The sequence below is a fragment of the Acartia tonsa genome, chromosome 3, assembly GCF_053477335.1.
Source record: "Acartia tonsa isolate MP-2025a chromosome 3, ASM5347733v1, whole genome shotgun sequence".
Classification (NCBI taxonomy): domain Eukaryota; kingdom Metazoa; phylum Arthropoda; class Copepoda; order Calanoida; family Acartiidae; genus Acartia; species Acartia tonsa.
Window position 1 is genome coordinate 6,393,178 of NC_137262.1, and position 18,616 is coordinate 6,411,793.

Below are 18,616 nucleotides of genomic sequence, written 5' to 3' on the forward strand. Positions count from 1 at the left end.
ACCCTCACAAGAGAAATCGCCCCCAGAAAAAAATTCCCCCCCTTATAGAATTTTTTTTGACTTTTTAAAATCTAAAATATTAAATTGGGTTATCAAATTCGACTTTCCCCTCCTCAAGTGGGCTAGTAGCCGCTAGTATACTAATATATTCTTTATTAAATTTAGCTTTTGATTTAAAGTAATTCAAACAAGCATGATTCCTAATAAGCTAAGGCCAGGGCAAAACTGAAAAAATCATAAATATTTCGTGTTATATACAATTTTTCTCGAATAATAAGATAAAAATGCTAAATACGATGTGATAAATAACAATCATTTTTTCAAAATAATCTGGAGCATTTTTTTGGGTATTGTCCCTTTCGTGGCAACGCCCCTTAATGGGCGATTCGGCGTATTTTCAAAATGGCTTTTGATGTGTAAAAAGTAAGCTTTAAAACACTTACCTTCTAACATAGCTTGTCCTTGTCCAAAATGCAACATCCAAGTAGTATCCTATAAAATGTTTAATATTGTAACAAGGATAAAAAAGTTCAAAATCAACAAATCATTTATTCGTTCCTTTTTATCACATCTTTAAATTTAAAAACCACAACCATTTCCTTTATAATCAAACTTAAAATATTACAGGTGGAAGAATGGTTGTCAAGATGAGATTGTATTAGGCAGTCAATGAACTTTGTCATACACCAGGGTTCATAACCCAGTGACTCATACACTTGTTAGACAGAAGGAAAGTGAAAAAAGGGAAAGTTTTACCCTGAAAAGTGACAATCCCAATAAACAGTTATCCACAGATCAAAAACTAGACGTCTAGTATGCCAAATTTCACCATGTTAGAAAGTGAAAATATCAGTGATTTAGACGTCTAAAACCAACAACCATAAAAGGTTAGACGTCTGATATGTGACAATCATAGCAACAGATAGCCAAGATGGCCATTAATTATGGTTAGAACCAGACGTCTAGGGGGCGCAACAAGCGTCCCCAAAAAGTATAAAAGGAAGGGATTTCTGGAAATTCCTCACTCTTCTCATAGCCACCAAACTTAAAACATCTCACTTGTAGAACATAGTCCATAGAAAATTAATTCCAGATCTATAGAAATCCAGTAAGTTTTACTTCAAAAACTTTGGTTAAATTACCTTAATCATATCCAAAGATACACCAAACATCAGTGGTTGAATTTGACTACCTGAAATAATTGACATTTGATAACAATTTTATTAAGCCAAAGGTTTAAGTAATATTAATTAAAGCCTCAGTAATTCTAACACAATTGGTTGATTTTAATTTTAAAATCCTAAGCTAAAGTTTTAAGTAACATTTATTTAAAGCCTCAGTAAACCTTTAACACCATTGGTTGATTTTAAAATTTAAATCCTAAGCTAAGTTTAAAGTAACATTTATTTGAAGCCTCAGTAAACATTTAACACCATTGGTAGATTATTTAATTTAAATCCTAAGCTAAAGTTTAAAGTAACATTTATTTAAAGACTCAGTAAACATTTAACGCCATTGGTTGATTATTTAATTTTAAATCTTAAACTAAACATTAAGTAAAAGATTTGTTTTAAAGCCTCAGTAAAAGTCCGACGCTATTGATTGATTATCATTTAATATAAAGAAATAACTTTGAATAGTAATTAATACTTAAGTAATTAATAATCCATTGAGATAGGTATACCTATCACGTCTGTAATTAAGTATACATTAATTGATAATTCTTTGTGTTAAATAAGTTTTGTGTACAATTTTGTTTGGTCTTATTCTAAATTATTGCAACCATTTTGAATTTAAACTGTTCTGTCTTGTCCTTTAATTCATAAGTATAACTCCACCTTTTATATATCCAATATCATTAAATCTTGAATTGTTTTGTCTTGTAAATAAATTCATAAGTATTATTCCACCATTTATATAAATCTAATATTATTAAATCTTGAGATCTTGTAATCTAATTAAAATCTAATTAATATCTTGTGATTGTTTTGTGTTTAAATTAAGTCTTGTAAAATAAAATTATAAAATAATAAGGAATTAGTTATTAATTGGTAAACTCGTTTGAAAACTACTCTATAATTTACCTAGCTCGAATATAGCACTGTCGAGGGAATTAGTGGCAAGCCGTTAAGAAAGGGAGAACCTTATCGGTTAGAATTGGGTTTCCTTGAGAGTCGGGACTAGGATTAACTACTTACTGAACCAACATTTAAAGGATTGCTTTGCAGGTAGGAAGGCTGATACGTACGTCTTCTAATTTCAAAGGATAGATAGGTTAAAATCTGCTCTTTTGATAACGCAAGGTATAGAATAGCGGTAAACGCTATTATCACTCCTACAGGTGGCGCGACGTCCTTTTGAATCTTAGATAGATAAGAATTATTAAGAAAATTTTTAATTAAGTTCTCTTACCTTATTTTTCTATACGGACCCTTTGCATTTTACCAAGAACATTGACTTCCTTGATATATACTTAATATTTTTGACAATCTACATCTTGTACAAGACAAAACAACTTCTCTATACTATCATATTACTATTTTTAATTGCGTCAATTGACACTAAAATAACAGCCAATAATTTAGTTTATAAACTTGAGTTAGACAATTTAAAATCTGATAAAGCACTTGAAAATTTTGCTATTTTTTTGGATATAACTCAAAGGATACCTCTTATTTTTATTCTAATTGCGTTATAACTTTAATTTGCTACTAATAAACTCTTTTCCAACTTTTTTTTCATAGTTCTCGAATTCTTTTCCTATCGGATTGTGTATTCTACACCATTAATAAGTATTTCTAATTTGCTGTGAAAAACTTTCTGTGATAATAACTCTTTGTAATATTAAGGAGACCTGTGATTTCTGACGGATCCAGTATATAACACCACAACATCAACAGAGAAGAGTCCCGTCAAAACAGCGATCTTTGGTCTTCTACCTGAAAAACATTCAAAATTTTAGGTAAGTGTATTGCCTTATCTTTTATTATTTTCGTATCCTTATTAGGTTTAGTAGCTTTATCTATTTTTAATATACAATTGTTAAAAAGTTTTGCTGAATTTATAAATAAATTTTTCTCAACTTTCGAAAATATTATAAAACTAATTAAGTCAAAATATGACAAGCATCTTTAAAAGAAGCGAAAAATCCCCCTCGAGACCTACGTCACAGGCGGGATCAATCATAATGGAATCTCAAAATACAGATAATAATTTAATAAACGATGATCATCATAATAATCTAATTACTGAAAATGTGGCAAAAACATTACAAGACCCTATCGGTCGATTACTTTTAAACCTAGCTAGCACTTCAATTGCTTTGAGTAAAAAATCTGACATTCCTGCTCCAAATCTTGATATAGAAGACATAAGTAATGATTATCAAGAACATTTACAACAAAATAAAAAACGCATTGAAAAAGAAATCAGAGAAGAAAAATTAAAATTAGATCACTTAATAAAAAATTATACAGCGGATAAAAAATTTACAACCATGGAAACTATAGTGGCCCCTTATAAATATTCTCCTACAGATATCTTAACTCATGATGAGTATAAAAGAAACTTAGCTCATAATCTATTTCCAAAAAAACAATTCAACACTAAAAGTCCTTCCTCTCCTTCCATTGCTGAACATTTAACAAATCTTAACGAGTTTCAGGAGGACATGTGTTTATCAGAGGCTGAATTTAAAAGATTCCTACAAAAAAGTTTTACAAATGAACCTTATCAGTTTATATCTGATCAAATAAGCTCAAAATTGCCTATTAGCGATATCTATTCAAACCTGTTAAAAAAATATGATACTCGCATAAATCCATTCCAAGCTAGAGATAAATTATTACAATATAATCCTCCCCCTAATTCAACTTTATCAAGTATTGAATCAGACATTCTTGAATTAGGGAACCGTGCGGCACTTATTCATGATGAAACCTCCAGAAATTCATGCTTTAATGCTGAAGTCATAAGTGCTTTAAAGAAAGCATTGCCCCGCCAATGCTCAGAGTACGTACTTAAAGCTGAAAAAGAGTGCAATGCTTACTACGGCCGTAACGCATCTTTTGCTGAATTTAGTACTTCATTAAAAGTTTATTCTGACCTCATAGATCTAGAATTAGAAAAACTTTATGCTAGCAAACCAATGAAGTCTATACATTACAGCAAATACAATACACCTAGACACTCTGTAAATGCTTTAAATTTTGATGAAAATCGTAGATCTACGTATAATAATAATAATCATGCAAAATCTAGCTATAATAATTATAAAAATAATAGGCACTTCATCAATAATCTCGATATAGAAGATAATTATATATTTTATAATAATGGATCCAATTTCTCTAATTATAACAGGAGCTATATAAATTCATTAGATATTGGCGGGACGCCCCAATACTCTAGAAATTATTCAAATAACTCCAATAATAATAATAAAAATCATTATAATAATCAATCTTCTTATATAAATAGAAAGCCACAATATAATCCTGGTCAAAGTTACCAAAGAAATAATAATAACAACAGAAATAACATTAATAATTACAGGAATAATAATAATTATAAAAATAATAATAATATTAACAATGCTAGCTATAGTAAACAGCCTCATAACCAATATAAAAATGGCCAATATAATCCGCAAAATTTTTCTAAACGTCTTAGAGACCAATTCTTCGATAATTTTGGTTCTCACAAATATCACCACAATAAACCTGTAGAAGAATATAAAAATAAAATTAATTGCCCTCTATGCGGTGATTCTGGGCATGAATCAACTAGATGCAGACAAATGCGTTTAGATAATGGTAAATTAAAAGTTCAGCCACCAACAAATGTACCTTGCACCATCTGCCTTAAAGCAACAAAAAATGAAATGAAACTTCTCCACCCTGAACACTTATGTTTTCGCAGACCCGCTTTTATTCAAGCCAAAAGGGAAGGAAAACACAGGGATTATGATATGAGAGTAGTGAACCAAGAATATAGAAATCGAATTAAATCACAATAGCAACTAAATGTGATTTCTTTAAACACCCTAAAATCTGACAAGCATCAACTTATTTTTATGGATCTAAAACCTACATATGGACGGAAACTATATATACCAATGTTAATACATCTAACTAATAATGACTATAGATCATGTACCTCTATGCTGGATACAGGTGCTGATTTATCTATTTGTTCTTTTTCTTATTTAAAAGATTTGTTTCCATACTTTGATAATGATGAATGGGATGACATGATTCAACCTACAAATATTAGTTTAAAGTCTTACACGGGTCACAAAATACCTTTATTAGGAACGATCGATTTTAAAATTAAATTTGATTATAAAGATAAACCACAAATTATTAAACTGTACATTGTTAAATTCCAAGATAGATTTCAATGCAAACACCCAGTTATTTTATCATTAACAGATTTTCTTAATTTAAACTTAATTATTAAAAGTCTTAAAGCCGATAATTATATGCAACCAATAGTATACAAATTAAATGATTTAGAACAAGAAGTTCCTAGCTACTTTGATACTGATGAAAATTTAAATTTAGCTCATGCTTTTCTTAATGATTTTAAACCTAAAGAAATAACAGAAATCTATTTTCAATTATCCCCAGCTTCAAAATTTTTAGAAAACGATCACGTGATTATAAGTCAGGACCACATTCCTTACTCTCAGCATTATAATATTAAAATTTTTCCTTCAACTAGTTTTGTTCAAAGATACAGAAATAAAATGTCTGTAATAGCAAAAGTTCAAAATGTAGGACCTACGACTTATAATGGCGCAATCCAGGGATATGTAGATTTTATTGAACAAAGCCAGGAACTTACTGTTATAAATCATATCTCCATAAATTCTTACATTGAGAATAAAATTAACTTACTGCATGAAGTCTCTTTCCTTGACAGTTCAATCACTCCAATAGGTGAAATCACTCTTCTAAAAAATATAGATGATAAAACTAAGACCGCAAACATAGATCAAAATATTTTTAATTTAGATTTTAACTTTGCAGAAGATTTTATAGGTAACCCAGATGCAATTAATAATGACGTTAAAGATCCAAAATATAGCTTGTCAGAAGAAAGGGATAGGGTAGAGGAATCACCTATTACATTAAATAAAGAACAGGAAGATTCTTTCCTTGATGATAATGAAACAATACAATTAGGCTTTAAGCCAAACACTAAAGATATTGTACCTGAAGACTTACAACCCTCAGGTTTTTCAATTCCTTCAAATTATTACGAAAATGCATCAGACATTATCTTAGAAAACAATTATGATGCTGAACACTGGCCATATATAAAAGACATTTTTATTGATAAATATCCACAAATAATCTCACTACACTCTCTGGATGCAGGTAAAATCAGCGACACTCTTGGTTTTTATAAAATTACACTTAAACCACATGTCTCTCTTCCAAAAACCAGAAAATGTTATTACCTGGCTCCAATGGAACTGGCACAGTTAAGAGAAATTCTTCGAATTCTTGAAAAACTTGGCATTGTCAGCAAAGCCAGCACATCAGGTTCGGAACTCAGTCAGTTTGCCAGTCCTTGTTTCTTAATTGCAAAATCAAATAAAGCTCAAACAGCAAGATTAGTTGTCAATTATAAACTACTTAACGAGCTTATAACCATAGAGCCTCCACTCATACCTACGGTTAGCTCAATCCTTAATAAATTAAGAGATGCTTCCTTTTACAGTGTCATAGACCTAAAAAATGCATTTAATTCCATAAGCATACATCCAGACTGCCGCAAGTACACCCAATTCGCAACACAAATTGGAGCCTATCAAATGAATTCACTATGCACAGGATTGGCCAGCTCTCCATCTATATTGGCTCGTTTCACAGATATGATCATTAATCATGTTCCTAGTAGAGATAAAAATAATACAATAATCTTTGATGACAATGGTTATCCTCTTATGTTGCCAGATTACCTGGATTTCTGTGACACCTACTACGACGACATTGTTGTCTTCACACCTGCAAAAGATACTTATGAGGAAAGTGTTAAATTTCATTTCCAATGCATAGAAAAATTAGTTTCTCGCTTAGCTTTTCACAAATGTAAAATCTCCATAGAAAAAGCATCCTTTTGTAAAAGCAAAATCAACATTTTGGGATGGTATGTGTGCAACAACTTTATACAAGCCGACCCCAAAAGGGTCGAAAAAGTGTTGCAAGCACCCATGCCAAAATCTAAAGAATGTCTGCAATCATATTTAGGTATGTTAAATTCTTTCAGAACAGTTTGTGGATTTGACGTATTTAAAGACATAAAACACATAACAGCACTCACAAGCGATAAAACAAAATTCATTATGAAAGATTCACATAAAAAAGTAATTATGGATTTAAATAAAACCTTATCATCAGCTCCATTGTACTCAAAAATTGTACAACCTGGAGTTCCCAAAATTCTTATGACAGATGCCGCCAGCGCATCAGGTTCTCAGTATAGCTGTGTCCTAGCACAAATTATTCCAGCAAAATTCCCAAAATTAAAAGTCCCAGAATACATCAACATGGACGATAAAACACACAGAATAATTTATGATTTAAAATTACCTTATAAACCTATCTTTTATCCAAGAGCAGATCAATCTCACAAAGCATTCATGGCAGACTTAAAAACATCTCAACCACCTAAACATGAATATCTATTAGATAAAACTTTAGGATATGGTGAAGATGTAAAAAACTCTTTTAGTCATAGTCTCAAGTTATTACTAAAAGTCTCAAATTGCCCTACAGAATTCAATACAATTTGTAAGAAAATGGTGACCTATATTAGGGACCACATCCTCCACCCGCAGATATTAGAAAACACATACATGTCAAACCGTCATATGATGAAAGATTTCATTAAAAATATGGAAAACGGAGAAATTTCCATAGACAAAGATTTAAATGTTTTTGATGCTCTAGCACGTGTACTATACAAATCAGTAATAATAATAAACTCAACAGATAAATTCAATAACCAAAAACAAATTATCTTTAATGCACCTAAACTTAAAAGTGCAGCACCCCTCATTTTTCTACTTTATGAATCAAAAGACACCCTAATTGTAAGACCAGCAATAAACATTTCTTACCCAGAATATCAGCTCAGCAAACACAGAGGAACTTTTGAAATTATCTGCTATCACACAAAGTCTATACCTGAAACAGTAGAAAGTAATGCTATATATACTCTAGAACTTAATGCACTTCTAGATGCCTTACATGCTACGGAGCACCTTCGAGGCTTCGACCCAACTCTAGCATTATGTGATAATAAAACAGTCCTCTGGATGTATAATGAAGGAGTCACAAAATCATGTAGAAAAATGAAACGATGGGGATTAATTATTAAACATGACCATAAAACTGTCACACTTGCATTTTTAAGTTCAAAATACAACCCAGCAGATTATCTAAGCAGAAAATTTCAAGTTCCAAAACATGAAAGAGTAAAAATACAATTACCTCTGTATGTGAAGGACAGCTTAGATGACAATATGCCTGCTGAGGAGATGTCCATTGGCGACTGGGCCAAATGGGTAGTACAACATCCACAGTTTGTTGAGTACAAAGATCCAAAACCTGAAAAATCATTATCAGTCAACAACATTACAGCATACTCCATTCCTGAAGTACATATTAACCTTTTATCTCAAATCTCTAGAGAAAAATTTGAAAAAGATTTTAAAGAGACAAAACTCAGCAAAAAAGTCTTAGGCTCTAGTCTTTCATACAATAAAATAATTGAAAATTTAACTTCAATCTTTCAACCATTGAAAGATTTAGAAAAAATTCTAACCACTCAAAGAATTATTGATGAACAAAAATTAGAATACAAAGACATTTACATCCAAGCATTAACGGAAGACACTTATGTACATAACAATAATAAATACAAAATTAAAAATGCACTTTTATATTACATTGACAAAGATGACATTCCAAAACTCTATATTCCTTCTAAGCTATTATATGCATATATAGCTTCTGCTCACCTTGCTACGAACCATTCTGGCAAAGATAAAATGATTCTTAATCTCCAAAATTACTTTCATCCTCGCCTAAAAGAATATGTTGATAAGTTTACAAAAACTTGTTATGCATGTCAGCTTGTAAATCAGTACTCCAAAAATGAAAAATTAGGATTCTATCCAATCAGTGACCAGGCAGGTGAAATTTTACACATGGACCTAATAGAAAGTCTTCCTAGTAGTAGTGGTTTTGTGCATATACTGATTGTAAAATGTCCAGCTACAAATTTCATTAATTGCTTCCCCGTAGTCAATAAGACAAGCGAGGAATTCTTACATATTTTTCAAAATTACATATTTCAATTTTGGCACCCAAAAAGCATACTTGCTGACAACGCCCCATTCTTTGTATCAAAAAAGACAATCTCAACTTTAGCTTTCTTAAAATGTAGAATGTTTTATTCCTCAGCCTTCTCAGGATTTTCCCATGGAGGGATAGAAAGATACGTCGGGCTCTTTAAAACATATTTCAAAAAAGTCTTGGCAATTAGTCCGTCATTCAATTGGAGTTTCCTCTGCTGCTCTGTCAGTCTATTGCATAATACCTCAAAAATTCACAAAACAGGCTACTCTCCAGCTGAACTCATCTTCGGACCAGGTGTACATTTGTCAGAAAATCCGCTTCTATCGGACAACCTACCTAAAATACATCCAAATGCTCATATCCACATTGACCAAATAAAAGAAAAACATAACTTTCTACAAAAAATATGGAAAGAAGCACAATTAAAAATTGAAAAAGTTAATGTAGATAGAACAACATACAAAAATAAGAATAGAATCACCAGAGATTATAAAATTGGAGACATTGTATTTGTAAAAGATAAATCCAAAATCTTAGGTAATACACGACCGTTGAAAACAACTTATTATCAAACACCTTTTGTTATTGTACAACTCCCTGAAAAAGCTGTAGTAGTAAAAGCTATATCTAATTTAAATAATAAACAATTAAGAAGAAACAGGAATGAGATAAAAAAATACATTCCTTCAGACCCCCTATTTGACCCCCTCCCCCCTTCTGTTAAAAATATTTGCCTAAAACAGTATGAGGAAATAAATAAAGAAGAATTAGATAATCTTTTATCATCAGATAATATAGTTCTTGAAGAAATATTTAACACACCTGAGGAAATTATTGACGACGAAATTGCAATTGTTAAGGAACTTGAGAACGGAGTTGTCCCCATAGAGCCCGTTGACCTACCTGAAGACCACAACGACGAAGACAAACAGATTGTAACAAGATCAGCCCTTAAAAAAGCACAAAATCAGAATAAAAAGGTAAATTTTAATTCAAAAGTTGATATTAAGATTTTTGATTCATAATGCTATTAAAATATCTATTAATATTAATCCTTCCATCTTCAATATTTTCTTTGCAATTTTTCTTAATCGACACTATTACTACTAATATGTATGATTATAAATTTGAAACGATTATAAAACTTGAATGTAAATTACCTGATATTAACAAAATTAATACAACAGTATTCAATATTTATGATCAAGCAAATACAAAATTCCCATTGCCTGCAAGTAACGACCTACAATATAACACGCTAATAACAAATGAGTATTATGTACATTTATCATTAGTAAATACTCAGATACAAAAAATTATGGAAATAAACAAAAAATTTACTGAATTACAGCAATATTACACACAAGAGGTTCCATCGCCTTATCACCAATCTGGTAAATTTGAAGTATCTGAGAAATTTTTAAATGATACCCTTAATGCATTAGACTATTTAAATGCGGTCACAAAAATAACATTTGATAAATATGCTACTTGGGACGCTTTTAAAGCCAACAGTCAATCCTTTACATCAATTATTATCCAATTTCGATTTATACAAGAAACACTAAGTTATTTATTTACTAACCTGGACTCACATTATGAAGCCATAAAACAAGCCAAACAAAACATAATCACAGATCGCTTGGCCTCTGCCATCTCGACTTTTGAATACAAAACACCTAAAACAGACATTAAAATAATTGATTCATTTATTAGGGATGGTATACCTACGTATTATATTAAAAAGATTGAATATCACAACCAAAAAACAGGAAACAAACTATTTCCTGTATATTATAATAATTTTGGTTTAGAAGAAGGGTATCTTTTTGATCCTTCATTACATAAATATATTAAGCCATCAGATAAATCTTTATCTTATAAACAAAGGATAAATCTTAATAAATGTCTAACAGCCTTAAACTCGGAAAATTTTAATGATACATTAAAATTTTGTGAATTTCAATATAACCCATCAAAGACCTTTACACCAACAAATGAAGGAGTTTTGCTACATAAAGCCAGCCAATTAACTATTAATGCTATAAATAATCAATTAAATGTTGATTTAGCTCAATCAGACTTACCTGCGCATATAACTTTTGATGGTAATTTATCATTCATAGACATGGAGATTGGTTTAGTATCCTTCAAGCGTAACTCAGCAAGAGATGTCGAGGAATCTACATTTTCTCACAATAGAATAGATTACATGACAGATTATTTAAGAAAAAAAGAAGATAAAGTTAAAAATAATCTGACATTTCCTGAATATGTTGAAGATAATTACGTAGGCATATTAATTGATATTTCAGCTGTAGGATTAGTAGTTATTCTCGTAGCCATAGTGCAAAAACTTTTCCTCAAATCTACACGTCATTGTAAAAGAGTTCCAATGGAAAATAGCATTATTAAAATGGTAAGAAAAAATCATGCATAATTCTTTTTTTTGTTTCAGATGTATAACATATCCAGCACCATCAGAAACAATATATTGAACGTGGACGAAATAATAGACAGATCCTTATTAAAATTTAAACACCTTACGCCAGCTGAAAAAGATCTTTTTAGAGATAGAATCTTAAAACCTAATCTAGAGATCATTATAAAACATAAAGACCTCATTTTTATTTCTAATTTATGTAATGCCGCTATTATCTATAAACAGCTAAATCCTACAATAAATTTTGCACCTAGAGTACTTAGTTTCATCCTCCGAAATCATCTGCCTTATTTCTATTATGTATTTTACATATTCTTTGATGCTATGTCTATTTCAGAACGTAAAAAATTCGGATTTGACATCAATCTTTATAGCGACACATTTTTTAGAAATACGACAAATGATACTATTTAAATTACAATTTTGTTTGTGTATTTATTAATATAATTATTGTACATTATTTCTGTTATATTTTCTTTTATTAACCTTTATCGATTCCAACCAATTCAAACTAATCATATGAGTAAATCTAAGCTATATACTACACACTTTAATAATTCAATGCATCTAAGCACATTTCTATTGAATTACATTCCTTAATATCCGCCATATTAATTGATTAACTAACTTAAGTCCCAAGCATCAATTTATAATTAACCCCTCCTAATAATAAGTATAATTAATCTAATCTCGAAATCAATTCACCCTAATTATTGTATAATATAGTTTTAACAATTACTGTGTACATACCCCCCCATACTGGAATCGACCCATTCTAATTTAGCCTAAGCTGTATAGAACACGCTTAATCTTTTTCTAATATACATAAACACGTTTCCGCGTCTAGCAAATAATTTTCTCCTTTCGTACCTAATAATATTCTTTTTATATATATATACGTGAAATTAAACCTTTAATCATCTTATTATCTATCTGTTTAATTGTAACATTGCCTTTTTTTATTTTCATATAAATAAAAATCTCTGACCTAATCTTTATTTTTTTACTAAGCAATATAAAACACGCTTTGCATTAAACCTTCAAACGCTCATTTATTTATTTTATCAAAGTAACGAACAGTTCGAATTAACTTCTCACCTGTATATTAATCTCATTGTTAAGTATTATGAAGCATTTTTTAACTTATAATCCTACGAAATAGAAAATTAAACCTTCTATTCTTACCTAATAACTTCTTTAATCGCATTATTACCTGTTTTTATTAAATACTAAGCATTATAGAACACGCAATTCTCACCGCTCTCCTCTAATGAAATCCAAGCTCTATTATTCATACCTTTAAGCTGTTTATAATTCCATGTTAAAATCGATCCAATATTTACATATAAGATAAATTCCATACTATTAAGAAAATTTTTTTTCTAATCTAAGCTTTATAGAACATTCTTGCAAACAAATATTCAATAATGGTTAACTTATTTCCATCCTGTAATCCAAATTTCTAGTCCTCCTTGATTGCTAACATAAATCTTCAGATATTTGGCCAACGGTTTCTCTACATCTATTTTCGGCAGATGAAAACTTCTTGTCAATTTTCTTACCAAATATTTACCGCATAAATCTTACAACCTACCATTTAAATTAATGTTTATAACCATAAAGATAACGAAATCTCAATATTTATCTAAATATCTTAATACCACCCCATAAATTTTATAACCCCCTCCCCTCCGCACAAGCTTATTGTATCCTCGTGCCATAAATCTTTTTTGGTCCACTAAACACACAAGTTAAATTGCCCCTACTTATTTCTAACCAAAATTTTACAATGTATTTTTCACCCATTGTATTCATACTAACCTGCTCCTACTCAATAAACTTTAATCTTACTTTCAACCACTTAATAGTACAAATTTTAGAATTATATTCGAAATAAATACAACTTTTTTAATCTTAATCAAAATAACTAGGCATTACGTTTTAAATTGGTTTATCATAACACCTTTTCTTTTCATAAAATCAGTTTTTTTTACGAGATCTTAAAAGCAGATTTACATTAAAATTCATGTGTCGGAAATATACAACTAGGTATTATCGAATAAAGAAAAAAGACGCAATCGATTAATCGTCTTTATCTTTTAAAACGACCATTTAAAGATTAATATTTTAATTAAGATTTGAAAACATTCAACCTTTATGATCTTTTAAAATAAATCCTGACCTCGAAATTTCCGTAAATTTAAAACAATTTTTTATTCCAAAGAAGTGAAAAAAAATTTTTTAAAACATTTTTCTTTCACTAAAACTAGTTCCAATCTTTCCGAAACATTTATAAAGAATCAAACAATATTCATAAGAAAACATTTACCTCAAAATTATTTTATTACACTCTCTTGTTTAATTCTTTATCAAATTTTAATTAATTAATTTACAGTTATAATAAGAAAAGAAAACGTGAGATTTATAAACCACTTTTATTTTAATTTTCGTTTTAAAAACAACGTTACATAAATTTCTGTCACATAATTACTAAAAACAGGTACAAGTTCTTTTGAAATATAAGCGTAATTTAGTCAAATACTCTAATCTTTTATATACAAATTTCTTAGGTACAATTTTTTTTATCACAAGAATGCTAATAATATTATAAAACGATCTTTTCTAAACTTTAAAATCTTTAAAAATTGCAAATTTTAGTTTAATTTATACAAACTTTACATATTTACAAATAAATTTTGAAAATTTACATCCTTGTTAAAATAATGAAGATAAATACAAACTTCCACTAGCTTCTCTCAAAATATTTTAACACCATAACCCATAAATCTTATAGTACAATAGAATGATTCCCCTTAATACAACAGATTTTAAACGCTACTTGATTTACATAGCACTTAACTAACACCCATAATTCTTCTTGTTCCCTTTAATTAACCATCTATTCAAATAAATTATTTCCGATACGTTAAGAAGCTAATAAAAATCTATTTTTACCAACATTTATACAAATAGGTGTTAAATTAATGTATCTCGAAACAAATTTCTTTCCTTGATTTTACCAATATCAATTTAATGATGAACTAAAATCTATCATATTTTACTTCTGTTATTATACAGTGGTGTGTCTTTTGTTTAACATTCCTGAAGAATATTCTAAAATTTTAACGATTTTATTTAAACCCTCCATCCAACCCACGCCATTAAAATGACGCACTCCATTTTTAACTTTTACTTAAATTTTACGCAAATACTTAACAAATATATTTAAGTTTCATAATTTCGAAGATAAAGACTTTCTTAAAATACTACGGTATAAATTTTCCAGGACGTCCAAACCTTGAGACACACACCTGATAACAAAGAACTTTTGAATATCAAATTTTGAATTTTAAAAACAGAAATAGTCCTTTAATTTAACATTAAGCCAAAATTTTAACACCAAATCTTAAATATTTTATTTAAATAACTTCAAGAATTTAGTCAAAGACTAAAATTCTTTTATTTTTTGAGAAAAAAGCCACTCCAAACCTGACGATAGTGCATAAATAAATTAACCCCCTAAATTTATTTAAAATTGCTTTCAAAGCACTAAACTCTAAATCCTTATTCCATACATATTTCCCCTAATTTTACAACCTTTAAACTTCCCTTCAAATCCCTTGATAAATTTTTCTTTACACTTATTTTCATTCCAATAATAAATCTAACGATACCCATCAATATTAAGATATAATGTTCAATAGCCTAAACCCCCCCCCTCCAAACCAAATGTTATTCAGTTGTCAGGAATGTAGTGGTCTTTTCCTCTAAAAATATACATCATAATAATACATAGGTTAATAACATTCTAGTAAAGATTTTCTCATTTTTAATTTCATCCTAACCTAAATCCTTGCGCCCAAGAAGAAATATTAACTCCTTAAATTTTAAAATATCCCACCTTAAAATTAAATGCGTCCTAAATCTCTGCGCCCGAAAAGAAATCTTAATTCTTTCAATTTTATTACCCCCCCCAAATTTAACCCCAACCTTAAAATTAATTTCATCCTAACCTAAATCCTTGCGCCCGAGAAGAAATATTAACTCCTTAAATTTTAAAATATCCCACCTTAAAATTAAATTCGTCCTAAATCTCTGCGCCCGAAAAGAAATCTTAATTCTTTCAATTTTATTACCCCCCCCCAAATTTAACCCCCCACCTTTCCGAACATTTTTACAATTAAAATTACGTATTTAAATACCTACCCACAATTTTTTTTACTTTCGTTTCCTTTTATCCTGTAAAATTTCTTTCCATTCATATACTAAACCACTACAATCCTTTATTCTACAACCTCCCCCCCCTATTTTTCTCCCCCCCCTAAAAGTTAATACAATCCAACATATTTTTTTCCTTATCCAACTGCTAATCCTAAATTAAATACGTACCCTAAACTTAAACCCTCCTAACAAATAAATAACTTAACCCATCGAAAATCTCTACTTATGTTTTACCTAAATTTAGCCCTAGTATTTTTTAAGAAGAAAAACATTTTTAAACTAACCCCCCCCCAACTATGTTGAAATGTGGGTAGTGGTAATTCTTCTTAGAACTAATAGGCGCTTCAAACCTCATCCTAAAATATTAAATAAGATTTTAATCGAGAAATTTACTAACTAAACCTATAAATAACTTAAGAAATTATTTTAACTACTTATATATATCCTTCAAAATCCCCTCCCACACAATAAATGAAATACAAACTTACAAAATTAATCCGTCTGGGCTCGAATGCAGTTAACCTCTAAAATAATAAAGTATTCTCAAGAACCGAACAAAATTGCATAATATTTTTTAAAGCTTAACTACCTACCATTAATAAATTAAACCCTATTCTTACCTTTCTCACCAGGCCGGGACGGGGCTGAGTGCAGGTCTTGGCGCCGGCGCTGACAGGTTCCAGCTAAAAAAAAAATATTATATTTTTTAAGTTTTCCTTCAATATTTCGTTTTTATGTATTTTTTCTTGCATTATAACTCTTAAATTGTATATCTTTTTTGATTATATTGCATCTCCCTTTTAATTATATTCGACAAAATAATTATTTCTTTTCCAGAATCTAAAAAATGTACCTGGATTAATTCACCCGCAGCACCTCCAGACCCGACAACATCGTTGATCTCTCGGTTGGCAACTAAAAAGAAAACATTCAATCTATGAAAACTGCTATCAACCATACTGATGAACTGAACCCAGCCCAATTTATCGGTATTTTGATAGCAATCTTATTTTTACTGCCGGTAGCAATTATTCTGGTGACGGCCCTAATCTCGTCCGTATTATTTTACATTTATGGTACCTACAAACTAATAGACTACCTGTTCAAACGCTTCATTTTAAACAATCAAGCCCAATTCCCATTCGAAATTTAAGAACAAATCTTACCGGTGGATTGTCTCCATAAGCGCTTGAACAGCATCCGAAACAACCTGAAACAAAAAAAAAAATATTAGATGTATGAACTAATCATCCACGGATCACCATACTTTAAAATAGAACAAATAAAGGCAGACTACTACTTAACCTCCCTTACATCATTTGTTATCCTGCCAGGACATACCAAGCTTGATTCCAAGATTGAAATTCACTTTGATGAAAAATTTTTATGCTTAATACAGCTTGAACGCCCTCAATTAGAACATGGTTTACTATTACAAGCAATAGACTTCCCGAATGGAATTTTAAATATAGATTTAGTCAACTTAAAAAACACACCCTTCTTTGTTGAAGCCAACACAAAAATAGCAAAGATCAACTTCACACAAAAACAATTTCTGGACTGCTACTTTGTTTTCAAAAATAACGATATTAACCAACAATAAATTTTTTTTTACTTACATTGACAGAACGCAGATCGCAAAAACACTGCCCCCCACCACCACATTTATCGTCAGGGTATTGCCAGCCCCACCGGACAACACAGTTCCCCCGTCTCCTCCATCCCCCTCAAACTCTGACTTAAAATCGCCGACCCCCAGCTCCTGACCCCCAGTCTCATCATCCACATCGAACAAAACAGAATAGATATCCATAATCGCAAATAAATCTGAAAGCAAAAACATATTCAAGTTATAGTGAATAATTAGAGAAGAAAACAGTTACAAAAGTTAAAAAGATAGACACAATACTCAGTGAAAATTACTTTAATAATTAAAATCACATTTGTTATCATCACTCTGCCTTACAGAGATCATTAGATCAACTTCATTACTAAAGTGCTGAAAAATCAGGTAAAATTTTTTTTTAATAATGTTCTTAAATAGAAAACACACAGAAATTAAGTCGTATTTCACAAATTTATACAAGCTTTATCATATAAAAATACCCAAATTACTTTCAAATTTTTATATCAAATATAATAAAATCCTCAAATTTTCTGTTGACCTCTTATTTAAACTAACTTGTATAATTTTATTAAATACGATTTGAATTCACTCTCTAGAACTCGACATCATCATAGATGTTATTTCCAGCAGGGTTTAACGGATTCATTTCAATATGGGCTCCATTTCCCTCCTCCACTCTCCGAATATTGTTTGTCCTTCGAAAACACCGCTCAAACAACGCTAAAAATTAAATTTTTTTTACAAAGAATATCCTCACTCCAATAATTTATATAAACAATGAAACACACGCGAATTTTAGTTCATTACTAGTAAAAAATTTTACGCGGCATACAGCGCTTGCATTATTTTAACCCCCCTTTCCGTATAAGGAAATTTAAGATACGGATAGAAAAGTAAAAAGATATTCTTTATCATAAATATTTAATTAAATTAGAAACATACCTCCCAACT

General features: G+C 30.0%; 1 long non-coding RNA gene across 1 annotated transcript; it reads left to right on the forward strand.

Moving 5' to 3' along the window:
• The first annotated feature begins 2,725 nt into the window (after nucleotides 1–2,725).
• LOC145315067 (uncharacterized) lies at nucleotides 2,726–12,908 on the forward strand. Its single transcript, XR_013877945.1, has 3 exons — nucleotides 2,726–2,962; nucleotides 10,235–10,354; nucleotides 11,833–12,908. It is a non-coding gene; the product is annotated as an uncharacterized LOC145315067 (long non-coding RNA).
• Nucleotides 12,909–18,616: the final 5,708 nt, after the last annotated feature.